The 13,810-nt window shown below is 38.0% G+C and overlaps 1 non-coding gene across 1 annotated transcript; it reads right to left on the bottom strand.

Annotated features, from left to right (window-relative positions):
- Positions 1-9,446: 9,446 nt before the first annotated feature.
- On the bottom strand, positions 9,447-9,553 carry LOC128776776 (U6 spliceosomal RNA). Its single transcript, XR_008421952.1, has one exon. It is a non-coding gene; the product is annotated as a U6 spliceosomal RNA (small nuclear RNA).
- Between the last annotated feature and the right edge of the window lie 4,257 nt (positions 9,554-13,810).

Here is a 13,810-nt window from a genome sequence, read left to right as displayed (position 1 = left end):
TAAGCACTATTTGTAGCTTGGATTCTGTATTTTTTATTGTGCAGCATGGTCCAAAGCCACCTGCTCTATTCGTTCTTTAGGAGAATGATGCACACACATTTTTACATGGCTGTCCTGGACAGCAACAAATAACACTGGTGATTAGCATTGAAATATAAGTACTAACCAGCAGCACCCAGGATGAGAAACACTCGGGCAAAATGTCATTGCAAAGCAGGAGAGCATATTTTAAACATGCTGAAAATGTGCTCTACGATAGAATTAAATTTGGCTAATTTCATTTGTCCTCACCAATGCCATTTTTCAAAATCTTCCTTCATTGCTATTTTAATTTTCTCTGTCCTGCCCTCATCTTCATTTTCTGTTTGCCCTAATCCTTTAATACATTCTTCTTATCTTTCCTTGACTGTTCCGAATACTTAATGTTTGGAGAAACTCTTTTTCAATCAGATCTGGTACTTGTCAAGGAACAGTAAATAAGCATAGTATTATAGATTCAATTTTAAAAAGGCTATTTAAGTCATATCAGTGTGAGCCATATTAATATCTAAGATGCTAAGGGACTTTCACAGCCCTGGAACTTGGAGGAGACTGGAATGTCTTAATCCTTGAAATGTGTAAGAGGAAGACAGAACATATTCAGTTTTACACAAACAAAACTTGTCTGTCCAAGGACACGTAGAATCTTAGAAACACAATGCAAAAGGACTTGGTAGACAGTTTCCTGGTTGGGGGCAATTTTGTGTGTTTGCCTGTACAGATTTCTTCAGTAACTCCAACACCTATCCCCTTCAAAATCAAATGGGATGTACTCTCAAGCACTTGCAAATTATTTTTAAACAAGCCAGAGCTGGAGCATTAAAAATGGTGAATAGCTGTAAATCCCAGAGAAACAGCATATGGGTAAAACTGCAGATATTTATGCAGTAGTTTTGGTCCCAAACATCCCCATTTCTCAAGACATTTGAATATTTTTGGTTTACAAAATACTTACACTTGTTTTTTTAATGTTAGAAGTATCTACATTTTTATAACTCCTACTAAGGTATCTTATGTTCATTACTGTCTCCATAAAAGCTAGTGATTTGGTGGCAGTGCTGCACTTTATGAGCTGTCATGGGATGTGCTACATATTATGTTAAGGCAAGGAGGGAGAAGATGACAAACAAATCATAAAGTTGTTCGTTTTCCTAGACAATTTTACATCTGTTTACCTCATTTTTTAACGTTTTTAAATGATCTGTATGTTTGGCGAAGTAAAATGTTTGTGTTGCTTTTTCATGCTTGGTGCAATTAAGGACCTTGTTCTTACGAAAAACATACATTTTACAGTTGTGGGCTTTGTTTTGGTTTTGCTTTTATTTTTGTTTTTCAACCAAACAGTGAAGAGGAGATTTGGATGTTCAGTTTGATTATGCCATTAACAAAGCGAGTCATTTCTGAGTCTCTTTCTTTGTTGTTAAGGGATAATAATAGTAAGTTCTGTGGGTTCAGGTACAGAATGGACTCCAAGATGTAGGAGAATGGGGCAAAGTTATTTGTATTTACTAAATTATCTATGTGGTATTTGAGTTACTGCTGGAGTGTAGTTCTCATTATAAATTAATATATTGATATTTTAGTTTTCCAATTTATGGAAGTTTGTTTAATGCAGCATAATCCCACTTGAACCTGATTGCTTTTGGGGTAATTTGGTACAAAGATAAACGTGAATTTTATGTACATGTAAAGCTGAATCTAAAGACTTAGATTTAATTGCATAAGTATTCTAAGCTTTTGCACATAAATGATCACCATAATCAAAATTAAAAAAATGATAAATTGGGATAAAATGTTTGTAATGAATATGATGGCTAAATGATTAATGGCCTCAGTGTATCAAGAGGTCTTAAAAATTGATAAGAAAAACTTTTAAGTCACAATAGAGAAAAGAACAAAGGACATGAATAGGCAATTCATAAAAGAAAAAAATTAATGGCTGGTAAGAATAAAAAAGTCAAATTTCATTAGTAATCAAAGCAATATGAGCTAAAATCAAACACCATTCCTCTTGATCAAATTGGCAAGATCTAAAAAGATAAAATTTAATTCCTAATCATTTATTCACTACAAATGGCTGCCCTAGCACCCTTAGGATGGCCCTGAGATTTTAGAAGATATGCCATTATAGCACACAGTCATTTTCTTCCTGGGCAATGCAACAATGGGGATTGATTCCAAGCTCTGGATTCGGGCACTCCCAGGTTAGATTCCCAGTACTCCCTTTTAAGTTTGACCTTGAAGAGGCTGCCAGTTTCTTAAACCTTCTGAGCTTCTGTAAAGATGTGGATAATGCCTAATTTGTAACGTTTTTGTGAAGAGGCAGTGACGCTAGTAATGCTTCTAGAAAAAATGCTTCTAGAAAAAGCTCTTCTATCATTTTAGACTATTTTCTAGTTTTAAACCCAAAATTTTGAAATTTGTATTTTGTGATATAAAAGACGTGACCCTTCAGAATATGTGTTAGATGCAAATATTGGGCAGGAACTGTCTTAATCAATACATCCCAGGCTGCTTTGTGCTGTGAGATAATTGATGGTGTGACTCTGTGTGTCACTTGCTTCTATATAACAGGGAGTTTTTTTTTTTTAAAGGTAATAGACAACTTGGAACTTTTTTCTTTCCACCAAACTCCATACTGGTTGCAGCATGGAACATAAAGTTTATGTAGAACAGAGTGAGACAGAAAGAGGCATCATGCAAAAAAGAGAAAATCTATTCCCTGGGTACCAGGCCTATTCCCCTAGAGGGAATTTTACAGAGTATACACAGGAGGAGAATCCAATCTGTTTCACAGATGTCTACAGTAAGAGGTCAGGAATGAGTCTCTCTCTAGAATGAGGGAACTGCAGTTGATGAAACTACTGTATTTAAAACATGAGCACTGAACAACTGAGGAGACAGAGACTGAGAGAAAGGTTGTAATACTGCTAAGCAGCCTATGCATGTGGTGGAGGAAGAGCTTGGCACACTGAACAAGAAGACTTGGGCAAGACCAAGTCAGAAAAGCAAATGACAGCCTCTGCCAGAAAGAGGTTTCTCCAATTGTGCAGTGGTGAGCAATTGAAATTAACAATTAACAAGATGGGTATAGTTTTTTCTGTATATGTGTAGCCTTCGTATCTCCCGGTCTCCTCTGTATTCTGCCTGAGAAGTACCAAGACTTTAGGTCTCCCTCATCCAAAATGCATATTCGCCCTTATTTTTGGGAATCTTTACAGAATGGCAGTCAGTTGACTAAAGTAGCTAGCTAGCATTAACTTTTTTCCATACGCTTCTTCTCCAGTTCTGGCTCCCAATAGTCCATACCTGCTACTGGCAGACTCTTTGGAGAGGCACTTCTTCTGGCACTGATGTCATGAGAATCCAATGTCCACATGGAGGGGTACATTTCTGGAGCACCAGAATTAAGCTGGGTCCTAGCAGAGGTGGGGCAAAGAGCCTCTTCAGCTCTACTCATCCAGGTCCCTGAAGTCTATCTACTTGTGCCCAGATAATTGAAAACCTGCCCAGGGGACCACAATGGACAATGCCCAACTCTGGTCAAAGTATATTCCCTGTCTTCCTTTATGGTTTTCTCCATCAAATCATTCCCTCTCCTCTCCTGAATATAACCATTTATTTCCCTCTCCCCTTCTCATCCCAGTGTGGCCCTGCAGGAGACCAGTGATATGGCCTGTGAGTAAGTGTGATCTACAACCCAGATGCTTACCTAGCTAGTTCTAAGCCTACTTAAGTTAACTCTTAGGAAGAGTCTTCATTCACTGCCCAGTGTAAGAGGCAACCATCCTCAATGTCTGTTTGTCCTTATAAAGTTTTCAGGAAAAGAATCAGCGTCCCAATGGAACAAACTGAATAAACTCAAAATTAAAAGGAACATTCTGCTTCCTGGAGCTGGCTAACCAGTTTGGCAGGTCCTTACTCCTTCCAGCAAGGGCTGAGCAAAGCTTATTTTGGTCTGGGTGTGCCTCACATTCTCTATGCTTCTGAATAGGTTATGCTTTCTGATGCTCCGTTTTATCAGCTTATAATTTTCCTCGGATAACAGCAAGCAATTTCGCATTTCCTTCCTTCTTTGATGTATGATCTTTCAAATATTCATAGATGTTTTCCCTGCCTTTTTTTGTTGTGAACCTGGGGTATTTATCTTCAGTTCTTCAGTCATATCAGTTTTGCTATTCTGAGTTCTTACCCAAGTGTATGGTACTTGGATGTTTCTAGAGTCTGGCTCCCAGAGTGGAATAAGAATGTAGAAGGTTTTGGGCAAATGGCCTTGTGCCTTGTAGCCATAGACAATGATGTCCACTGGGCTGGGCCCTTTTTCATCTCTCTGAACCTGAGTTCAGGTTTTCCTGTTCTTCCTATTCCAGAAGGAGCAAAATTATGGCACCTAAGGGAAGGTAACTAATCTTTTTGTTTTTTTTTAAGGGTGGAGTGAAAACATTAAATTTAGGAAGCTCTCTGTCCTGTTTTGAGCAGAGTGAGGTTCAGGTGCAGGTGTCACGGGAGTGAGAAAACAGATGTGCATGGAGCTGGCTCCATAGCCTTAGATAAGTGGCTTAAGGTCTCTGAGCTCAGTTCTCTTATCTGTAGAATGCCAATAATTTTGAGGCTAAGTTGAGATGTTTGAAGAAGGCTCTGATCATTTGGAACATACAGTAGGCTTGAAATAACAAAGAGAGATTGCTGCTATTATGCATCTTGGAACTAAAGAAACCTAGTTATATTCTACCTCTGCGACTTACTAGCCATGTGACCTTCTGTCAGGGGACAGCAAGCTTTCTGTAAAAGGCAAGAGAGTAAATATTTTATGCCCTACAGGCCACATCGTCTCTGTTGGAACTATTTGATTCTGCCATTGTAGTGAAGCAGCTGTAGTCTATATAGAAACAAATGGGCATGATTATGTTCCAATAAAACTTTATTTGTATGGGCCATACTTCGCTGATCCTCATCTTAGATCAATACTACATTTCTCTAACTTTGAGTCTCTTCCCCCACCCATCCCCCCACCACCCCCCTACGAATTGGGTTGGTGTGTATTTCAAAGAGGTATAGTACTTGACATATAATAGGTGTTCAATAAATTGTAGTTGTTAATATAATGATAATTATTATTAACATTAGAAAGTCGGGACCCATCTAGTGTAATGGTATATATTTTTAATTTAATGTGATTATAGTTAAGGAAAAAGGCTTTAGTTAGGTTCCTTCCCCCATCCCACCCCCATATTTGGTTAATTTAGTATTATTATTTTTAAATATTTATTTATTTATTTATTTATTTATTTATTTATTTATTTTGAGAGAGAGTGCACAAGCACTAGTAGGGGAGGAGGGGAAAGAGAAGGTGGGGGGGGGGAGAGAGAGAGAGAGAGAGAGAGAGAGAGAGAGAGAGAGAGAGAGAAAGCGAATGAATCCCAAGCAGGCTCCATGCTGTCAGTGCAGAGCCAGACTCCGGCTTGATCCCGACCTTGAGATCATGACCTGAGCTAAAATCAAGAGTCAGACACTTAACAGGCTGAGTCACCCAGGCACCCTGTTCATTTATTTTTAGTAAGGAAGTATTGTATCTAGCAGAATCCTCATAGCCAAAGAGTTCCTTTCAGTAAAATGATGTGACTCCCTTTAAAGATTGGTCAGTTCCTAATCACCCTAGGGTATTTTCATAGGAAAAAAAAAAAAAACCCACATGGTTTTATTTGTGAAATGGAATTAAATTGTCATGTTGAATAATATTTCCACTGATCAACTCAGATAAATTTTCTTTTTTTCTTTCCTTTTTTCATTTGGAGAGAGTGTGAGCATGGGAGAGGGGCAGAGGGAGAGAGAGAGAGAGAGAATCTTAAACGGGCACCATGTTCAGGATGGAGCCTGACACGGGCTTGATCCCACAATCCTGGGATCATGACCTGAGCCAAAATCAAGAGTGCGATGCTCAACTGAATGAGCCACATGTTTTTTTTTCTTTTTTGTTTAAATTTTAATTCCAGCGTTGTTAACATACAGTGTTCATTTCAGGTACATCAGATAGTGATTCAAATATTTCATGTATTATTCATTGCTCATCAAGATAAGTGTACTCTTAACTCCTTCACCTATTTTACCCATCCTCTCACCCACCTTTCCTCTGTTTGTTTGTTCTGTATAGTTAAGAGTCTGTGTTTTTGGTTTGTCTCTTTCTTTTTTTTCCCCCCTTTATTCATTTGTTTTGTTTCTTAAACTCCACATATGAATGAAATCAAAATGGTATTTGTCTTTATCTACTGGTTTATTTTGCTTAGCATCATACCCTCTAGATTCATCTGTGTTGTTGCAAATGGCAAAATTTCATTCTTTTTTTATCACTAAATAATATTCCATTACACACAGACACATGCACACACACACCACTTCTTTTTTTTTTAATGTATTGTTAGATTCAGTCTGCCTAATATTTTGTTGAGGATTTCTGCATCTATGTTCATCAGAGATTTTGCCCTATAGTTCTCTCTCTCCCTGTCTCTCTTTTTTTTGTTGTGTGTTTATCTGGTTTTGGAATCAGGGTAATGGTGGCCTCAGAATGAATTTGGGAGTTTTTCTTCCTCTTCTATTTTTGGAAAAGTTTGAGAAGAATAAGTATTAACTCTTCTATAAATATTTGGTAGAATTCATCTGTGAAGCCATGTGGTCCTGGACTTTTGTTTGTTGGGAGCTTTTTTCTTATCGATTTGATCTCATTGCTAGTAATCGATCTGTTCAAATTTTGTTTCTTCCTGCTTTTTTGACAAGTTATATGTTTCTAGAAATTTATCCATTACTTCTAGGTTGTCCAGTTAGTTAGCATATACTTTTTCATAATATTATCTTAAAATCCTTTGTATTTCTGTGGTGTTGGTTGTTATTATTTTTCCTTTTTTTATTTCTGATTTTGTTTGAGTCCTCTCTGTATCTTTTTTTTTTTTTTTTTTTTTTTTTTTTTGTAAGTGGTTGATCCCTTCAGAGAACCAGCTCCTGGTTTCATTGAGCTTTCCTATTGTTTTTTTAGTTTCTGTGTCACCTATTTCTGCTGTAATCATTATTATTTCTTTCCTTCTTCTAGATTTGAGTTTTGTTTGTTCTTCTTTTTCCAGCTCCTTTAGATGTGAGGTTAGGTTGTTTATTTGAGATTTTTCTTGCTTCTTGAGCTAGTAAGTTTGTATTGCTATAAACATCCCTCCTAGAACCAATTTTGCTGCATGTGAAAAATTTTTGGATCATTGTGTTTTCAGTTTTATTTGTTTACATGTACTTTTTAATTTCTTCTTTATTTATTGATTGGCTTATTCACTGTTTAGTAGCATGTTATTTAACCTCCATGCATTTGTATTCTTTCCAGATTTGTCTTATGTTGGATTTCTAGTTTCATTGTGTTGTGGTCAGAAAAAAGGCACAGTGTAACTTGATCTTTTTGAAATTGTTGAGACTTTTTTATGACCTAATGTGTGTTCTATTCTGGAGAATGTTCCATGTGCACTTGAAAAGCATGCACATTCTGCTGTTTTGGGATGGAATATCGTGAATGTGTTTGTTAAATCCATCTGGTCCAGTGTGTCATTCAAAGCCACTGTTTCCTTGTTGATATTTTGTTTAGATGATCTGTCCATTGAAGTAAGTTGGGTGTTAAAGTCCCCTACTATTGTCACATTACTATCGATTAGTTCCTTTATGTTTGTTATTAGCTGCCTTTTGTATTTGGGTGCTTTCATATTGGGTGCATAAATATTTACAATTGTTATGTCTTCTTGGACTGTCTTCTTAATGATTATACAGTTTCCTTCTTTGTCTCTTGTTACAGTCTTCATTTTAAAGTTGACTTTGATGTAAGCATTGCTACCCTGGCTTTCTTTTCACATCCATTTGCATGATAAATATTTCTTTATCCTGTCACTTTCAATCTGCATGTGTCTTTAGGTCTGAAGTGAGTCTCTTGTAGGCAGCTGTATATGGGTCTTACTTTTCTTTTTTTTTTTTAATCCATTCCATCACCTTCTGTCTTTGGATGGGGGGATTTAGTCCATTCACATTCAAAGTAATTACTGATAGGTATGTATTTTTTGCCATTTTGTGTGTGATTTTTGGTTCATCTTTGTTTCTTTCTTCCCTTGCTCTCTTCTCTCACCATAAGTTGGCTTTCTTTAGTGATATACTAGTATTCCTTTCTCTTTCTCTTTTGCATATCTATTACTGGTTTTGGATTTGTTGTTACTGTTAGGTTTGTATATACCATCTTCTGCGTATAGCAGTCTGTCTGAAGGTGATGGTTACTTAAGTTTGAACCCATTCTTTACTCCTCTCTTCCTCTCGTTTTGGTTTATGGTGTCATACTTTACCTCTTTTTGCTTTGTCAGTCCCTTGAGTGAATTTACAAATATACTTATTATTACTGCTTTTGAGCTTTCTACTTTTCTTACTTTTACTTATGGTCTTTCCTTTACACTCACAGAGTCCCCTTTAACATTTCTTGCAGGGCTGGTTTAGTGGACATGAACTCCTTTAACTTTTGTTTGTCTGGGAAACTCTTTATCTCTCCTCTATTCTGAATGATAGTCTTGCTGGATAAAGTGCTCTTGTTTGCAGATTTTTCCATTTCAGCGAGTTGAATATATCATGCCTCTCCCTTTTTGCTTGCTAAGTTTCTGTTGAAAAATCTGCTGATAGGTTTATGGGGTTTCCCTTGTATGGGAACTGTTTTCTTTTCTCTTGCTTCTTTTAAAATTCATTCTTTGTCACTGCTTTTTGCCGTTTTGATTACTATGTGTCTTGGTGTGGACCTCCTTGGGTTGGTTTTGTTGGGAGATCTCTATGTTTCCTGTACCTGAATTTATGTTTTCTTTCCCAAATTTGGGAAGTTTTTAGCCTTTATTTCTTCAAATAAATTTTCTGTCCCCTTTTCTCTTTCTTATTGTTCTGGGATTCCTATAATGTGAATGTTATTATGCTTGATGGAGTCACTAAGACCCTTAAGTCTAGTCTCATTTTGCCTGATTTTTTTCCCCCTCACCTACTCAGCTTGCTTACCTCCCATTAATCCATCTTCCAGGCCACTGATTCGGTCTTCTGCCTCTTCTAGCCTGTTCTTGTTTCCTTCTAGTGTTTTTTAAATTTCAATCATTGTGTTCTTTATCTCTGATTGGTTCTTTTTTTTTTTTTATCTCTGTTAAGGGTGTCACTGATGTCCTCCACTCTTTTCTCAAGTCCAATGAGTATCTTTATGATTATTACTTTAAATTGTCTGTCAGGCATATTACTTATTTCCATTTCACTTAGGTCTCTTGGTCTGATTTTGTCCTGTTTTTTTCATTTGTGACATATTCCTCCATTTCCTCATTTTGTCTCTCTGTGTCTGTTTATATGTGTTAGGAAAGTCAGATGCATCACTTGCTCTTAAAAATATGGGATGCTTCATGTATTTGTGTGTCATCCTTCTCCAGGGGCCATACTAATTTTCTTCATATGGTTCCAAGTTTTTAGTATACATGTGGCTGAAGTAAGTGTTTAAATTTAAAAAAAAATTTTTTTTTAATCTTTTACTTATTTTTGAGACAGGGAGAGACAGAGTATGAGCAGGGGAGGGGCAGAGAAAGAGAGGGAGACACAGGATCTGAAGTAGGCTCCAGGCTCTGAGCTGTCAGCTCAGAGCCCAATGCAGGGCTCGAACTCACAAACTGCAAGATCATGACCTGAGCTAAAGTTGGTCACCCAACCAACTGAGCCACCTAGGCACCCCTAGTTCCTTTTTTGAATTTGCCTTATATAGCAGGGTAATTGATTGAAATGCAATTTTATTAGCTCCCCATTTATTTTATATTAAAGAATTTCTCTGGTCTTTGTCCTGGGTTCTTGTGAGGGAGCTTCTAAACTCTTGGAATTTTCCAAGTGTCAGGAGTGTCTTTGTTATTCACTGTGGGGACCCAGGATCACACCTGAGTTTGTGCTTACTCCTTTTGGGACCCTAGATGTCAGCATGGGGACTGGTCCATTTGGAAAAACCAATTGTATGGTTAGAGGGTTGAGGCTTTGGTTCAGGTGACTTCTTGACCTTTAGGAAATGGATAGGGGTTGGAGATTGAGCTCTGTCATGTGTTAAAGATTATTCCACCAATGTTTAGGTGGGCCCTGGTTGGTAATCATACACTGATATGTTCGAAGGGTGACGTGTCCTAAGGACGTAGAAGCTTTGTGTTTGTGACCCTCCTAGACTTTGCTCTATGGATCTCTTCATTTGTGTTCTTTGTAATACAAACTTTAATCATAAGTATAGCACTTTCCTGAGTTCTGTGGATTATTCTAGTGAATTTATACATAGCTCCAAGTAATTTATGGAACAGCACTTATTTTCATATCTGACTTGATTCCTTGTGTACATATTTCCCTTGGCCAGACTCTAGAGGGGAAGAGAGTCAGCATGGGATTTGGCTTGAGACTTGCCTCAGTCCCTTGATTCAGTTCTCTACAAATTTGACTTCTGATTTTTATTGTAATGTTGCAGACTGAGGATTATTTTATTATCCCACTTTAAAGATGAAGAGGGTGAAGCTCAGAGATAATAGGGGGAAGAATTATCATAGTTAAAATTCAGGGCTCTTCCTACATGTCAGAGAGATGCCCTAAAACTTCTAATTGTATGAGCTATTACATTACTACTTAGTATTATATATTGTCCTAACCCACAGTAAAAATAGTAACAATAACAAAATGGCTAGCATATGTATTATATACTATTTGCTAAGAATTGTTCTAAGTTGTGTGTGTGTGTGTGTGTGTGTGTGTGTGTGTGTGTGTGTGTGTGTCTTGGCCTACTTGGGCTGCTGTAACAAAATTCCACAGACTGTGGCTTATAGACAACAGAAATTTACTTTTCACCATTCTGGAGGCGGAGAAGTCCAACATCAAGACATAGGAAGATTCAGTGTCTGGTGAGGTCTTGCTTTCATCTTTTTACTGTGTCTTCACATTGCAGAAGGCATAAGGGAGCTCTCTGGAACCTCTTTTATAAGGATACTAGTTTCATGAATGAAGGTTCATTCTTATGACCTAATCACCTTCAAAGAGCCCCACCTCCAAATGTCATCACTTTAGGGGAAGAGATTTCAACATGTGAATTTTGTAGGGGACACAAATATTCAGTGTATAGTGCACTCTCTCTTTCATTTTGTTTCTCTCAATTTCTCTTTCATATTATATATGTATATATATATATATATATATATATATATGTATGTATATACTTAGTTTACTTTTTAAAGTTTCTTTATTTTGAGAGAGAGAGAGAGAGAGCGAGCAAGCACAAGCTGGGGAGGGGCAGAGAGACAGGGAGAGAATCTCAATCAGGCTCTGTGCTGAAAGCACAGTGCAGAGCTCAGTTGCACAAACTGTGAGATCATGACCTGAGCCAAAATCAAGAGTCAGATGCTCAACCGACTGAAGCACCAGGTGCCCCATATTTAGTTTAATCCTTATAATAATGATTTGTGATACATAACATTATTATTACTCTTCTGTAGGTTAACTAACATGGAGACACAGGGAAGTTCATGACTTGTTCTAAATCACACAGCTGAGAAGTGGTAAAGTCAGGATTTGAATCCAAGTAGTTGGGCTGTGGAGTTCATATTCTTAGTCACTAAAGTGTACTGCTTCTTTGAAAAATTGTGACAGCAGCTAAAAATATACTGGGGATAATCACTGTGTGCCAGGTGTAACACATGCCTGTGTTAAAGTATTTTACTTTCATAGCCATCCTGTATTAGAGACTGTTATTAACCTGTTTTATGGATGATGAAACCAAAATACAGTGAGGTTAAATACTTGCTCAAGGCCACCAGGTTGGTTTAATAACTGGCAAACCTAGAGCTCACACTGCTGTGTAAAAGAATCACCCTAGTTCTCTAACTCGCTTGGTGAAGAATGTTCATGTGTGTGGTTCTTGGGGCACATGGCTGAACCTTGTGGGAAGAAAAGGAGATAAGTGGGTAAGGGTACTGCTGAGAATTACTCGCATGCTTACGTTAAGATACCAGAGATAATTTGTAGATGGGGAGACAGTCCTTGAGTTACCTGTGGCCAGCATTTGAATAGTAAACCTGCCATCATCATGGGAATATGTGTCAAGGAGCTTCTTTCCAGTTTACATCTCTGAGAGTATTGTCAAGTGCCTGGTGTTCCTCTTGTTTCTGCCTCTCCAGGCAGCCAAGAAACAGATCGGGCTGCATTTTTGCTGAAGCTGGTCATTTTGCAGATTCCTCAGACATGTGATGTTGTGTTTTTTTCCTTGTGCCATTATGCTATGGAGAGGAATTACTGACTTACACCTTCTCTGTCACATTTTCTCCACTTTAGCAGCCTCTGTTTATAGATCCTCAGGGATCAAACCTTACATTTACAAAACTGACTTCTGCCAACAAACTTTTACCGTGAAAGGAAGAGACAAACCTTTTAAAAAAATACATCTTTTAATTGTTTCATTTGGGAAGAGAAAGGATAAACTATAAATAATTTTTACACAGGTGTGTACACAGATAATTATTTCTCTAAAAAGAGTAATAGAGACAACAAAGTATGCCTGGTGGGGTGCGCAGCAGTGTGCTGGCAATATTGATCTGGGGACTGGAAGCTTGTTATCAGATAAGAAATTAAAAAGAAGAACCACACAGCTCACTTATGCTCTGCGTGAGCACACGGCATCTGTGCTCTGCGTTCAATGCTGGCTTCCCATCTGCTTGGTGACACAATTTAAGGAGTCAAGGTGGAGACTGTGATCTATGGGCTCATGGTGATTGGATCTTCACTCCTGAACCGTGCCTCTTTCTCAGCAGGGGCTGGTGACAGCTGAAATACTGAAGTCCTCTTGGGAAGAATTCTATATCGGGACTCTTCAGGCAGGGAGGTCCCAGGAGAGGGCCGTCAGAGGTGGAATGAATGTCCTGTTATCCTGCAGCATCCTAAATCTGTTGACTTTCACTGGCCCCTGGCAGAGTTCTCAGGCACTAACATTTGGCTTAATTTAGTGATGACAGCTCTGGGGAAAGGAGAGGTAGGTGAAGGCCAAATTGATAGGGGGATGGGCTCAGCGTTCTTTCGTCTCTTCTTCTGTTTCCCACCCCTGCCCCTCCTCTTGTGTTTTCTTTCTCAGTTAAATTTGTTAATTTGTCCCAGTACCATCTATGCTGTTGCCCTGGGAACCCTGGGATCATTTTCCACTTCTTTTTTCTTATTTCCCATGTCCAATTAGTCAGCTCAGTCTGACATTTGACCCTTGCAAAATTTTTTCAGAAGAGGACATCATCCCTTCCATTATTGGGATCTGTCCTAGATCAGATTTGTCTCATAAGAGAGCTTCCTAACCAGTTTCTCTGCCATCAGTGTGGCCCTTTCCGATTTAAGAACAACACAGATTCCAGAATTATTTGTCTAATGGGGTGGCTCTCAAACTTTTCTGCGTATTCGAATCATGAGGGAACTTTGAAAACTGATGTCCAGAGCATACTCCATACCAATTAAATCAGGATCTCTTGGGGTTGGACCTTGGCATTGGCATTTTTCTATATCTCCCTGGATAAATCCAATGTATGGTCATGTTTGCAGTCATTGTCTGATAATATCTAATTGTTTCTCTCACTCAGAATTTTTTAATGACTTTCTATTACCTGCAGAATTGAAAGCTTAATTTTGAATTTCTAGCCCTAAATGATTCAGCCCTAACCACTATTTGTAATCCTTTCTAGCATCCTTCTAGTTCTGGTGCTAATCT

This window comes from Panthera pardus, unplaced genomic scaffold (genome assembly GCF_024362965.1).
Source record: "Panthera pardus isolate Hobbes unplaced genomic scaffold, ASM2436296v1 HiC_scaffold_13, whole genome shotgun sequence".
In the NCBI taxonomy this organism is placed as follows: domain Eukaryota; kingdom Metazoa; phylum Chordata; class Mammalia; order Carnivora; family Felidae; genus Panthera; species Panthera pardus.
This window is presented reverse-complemented; position numbering and strand designations above follow the sequence as displayed.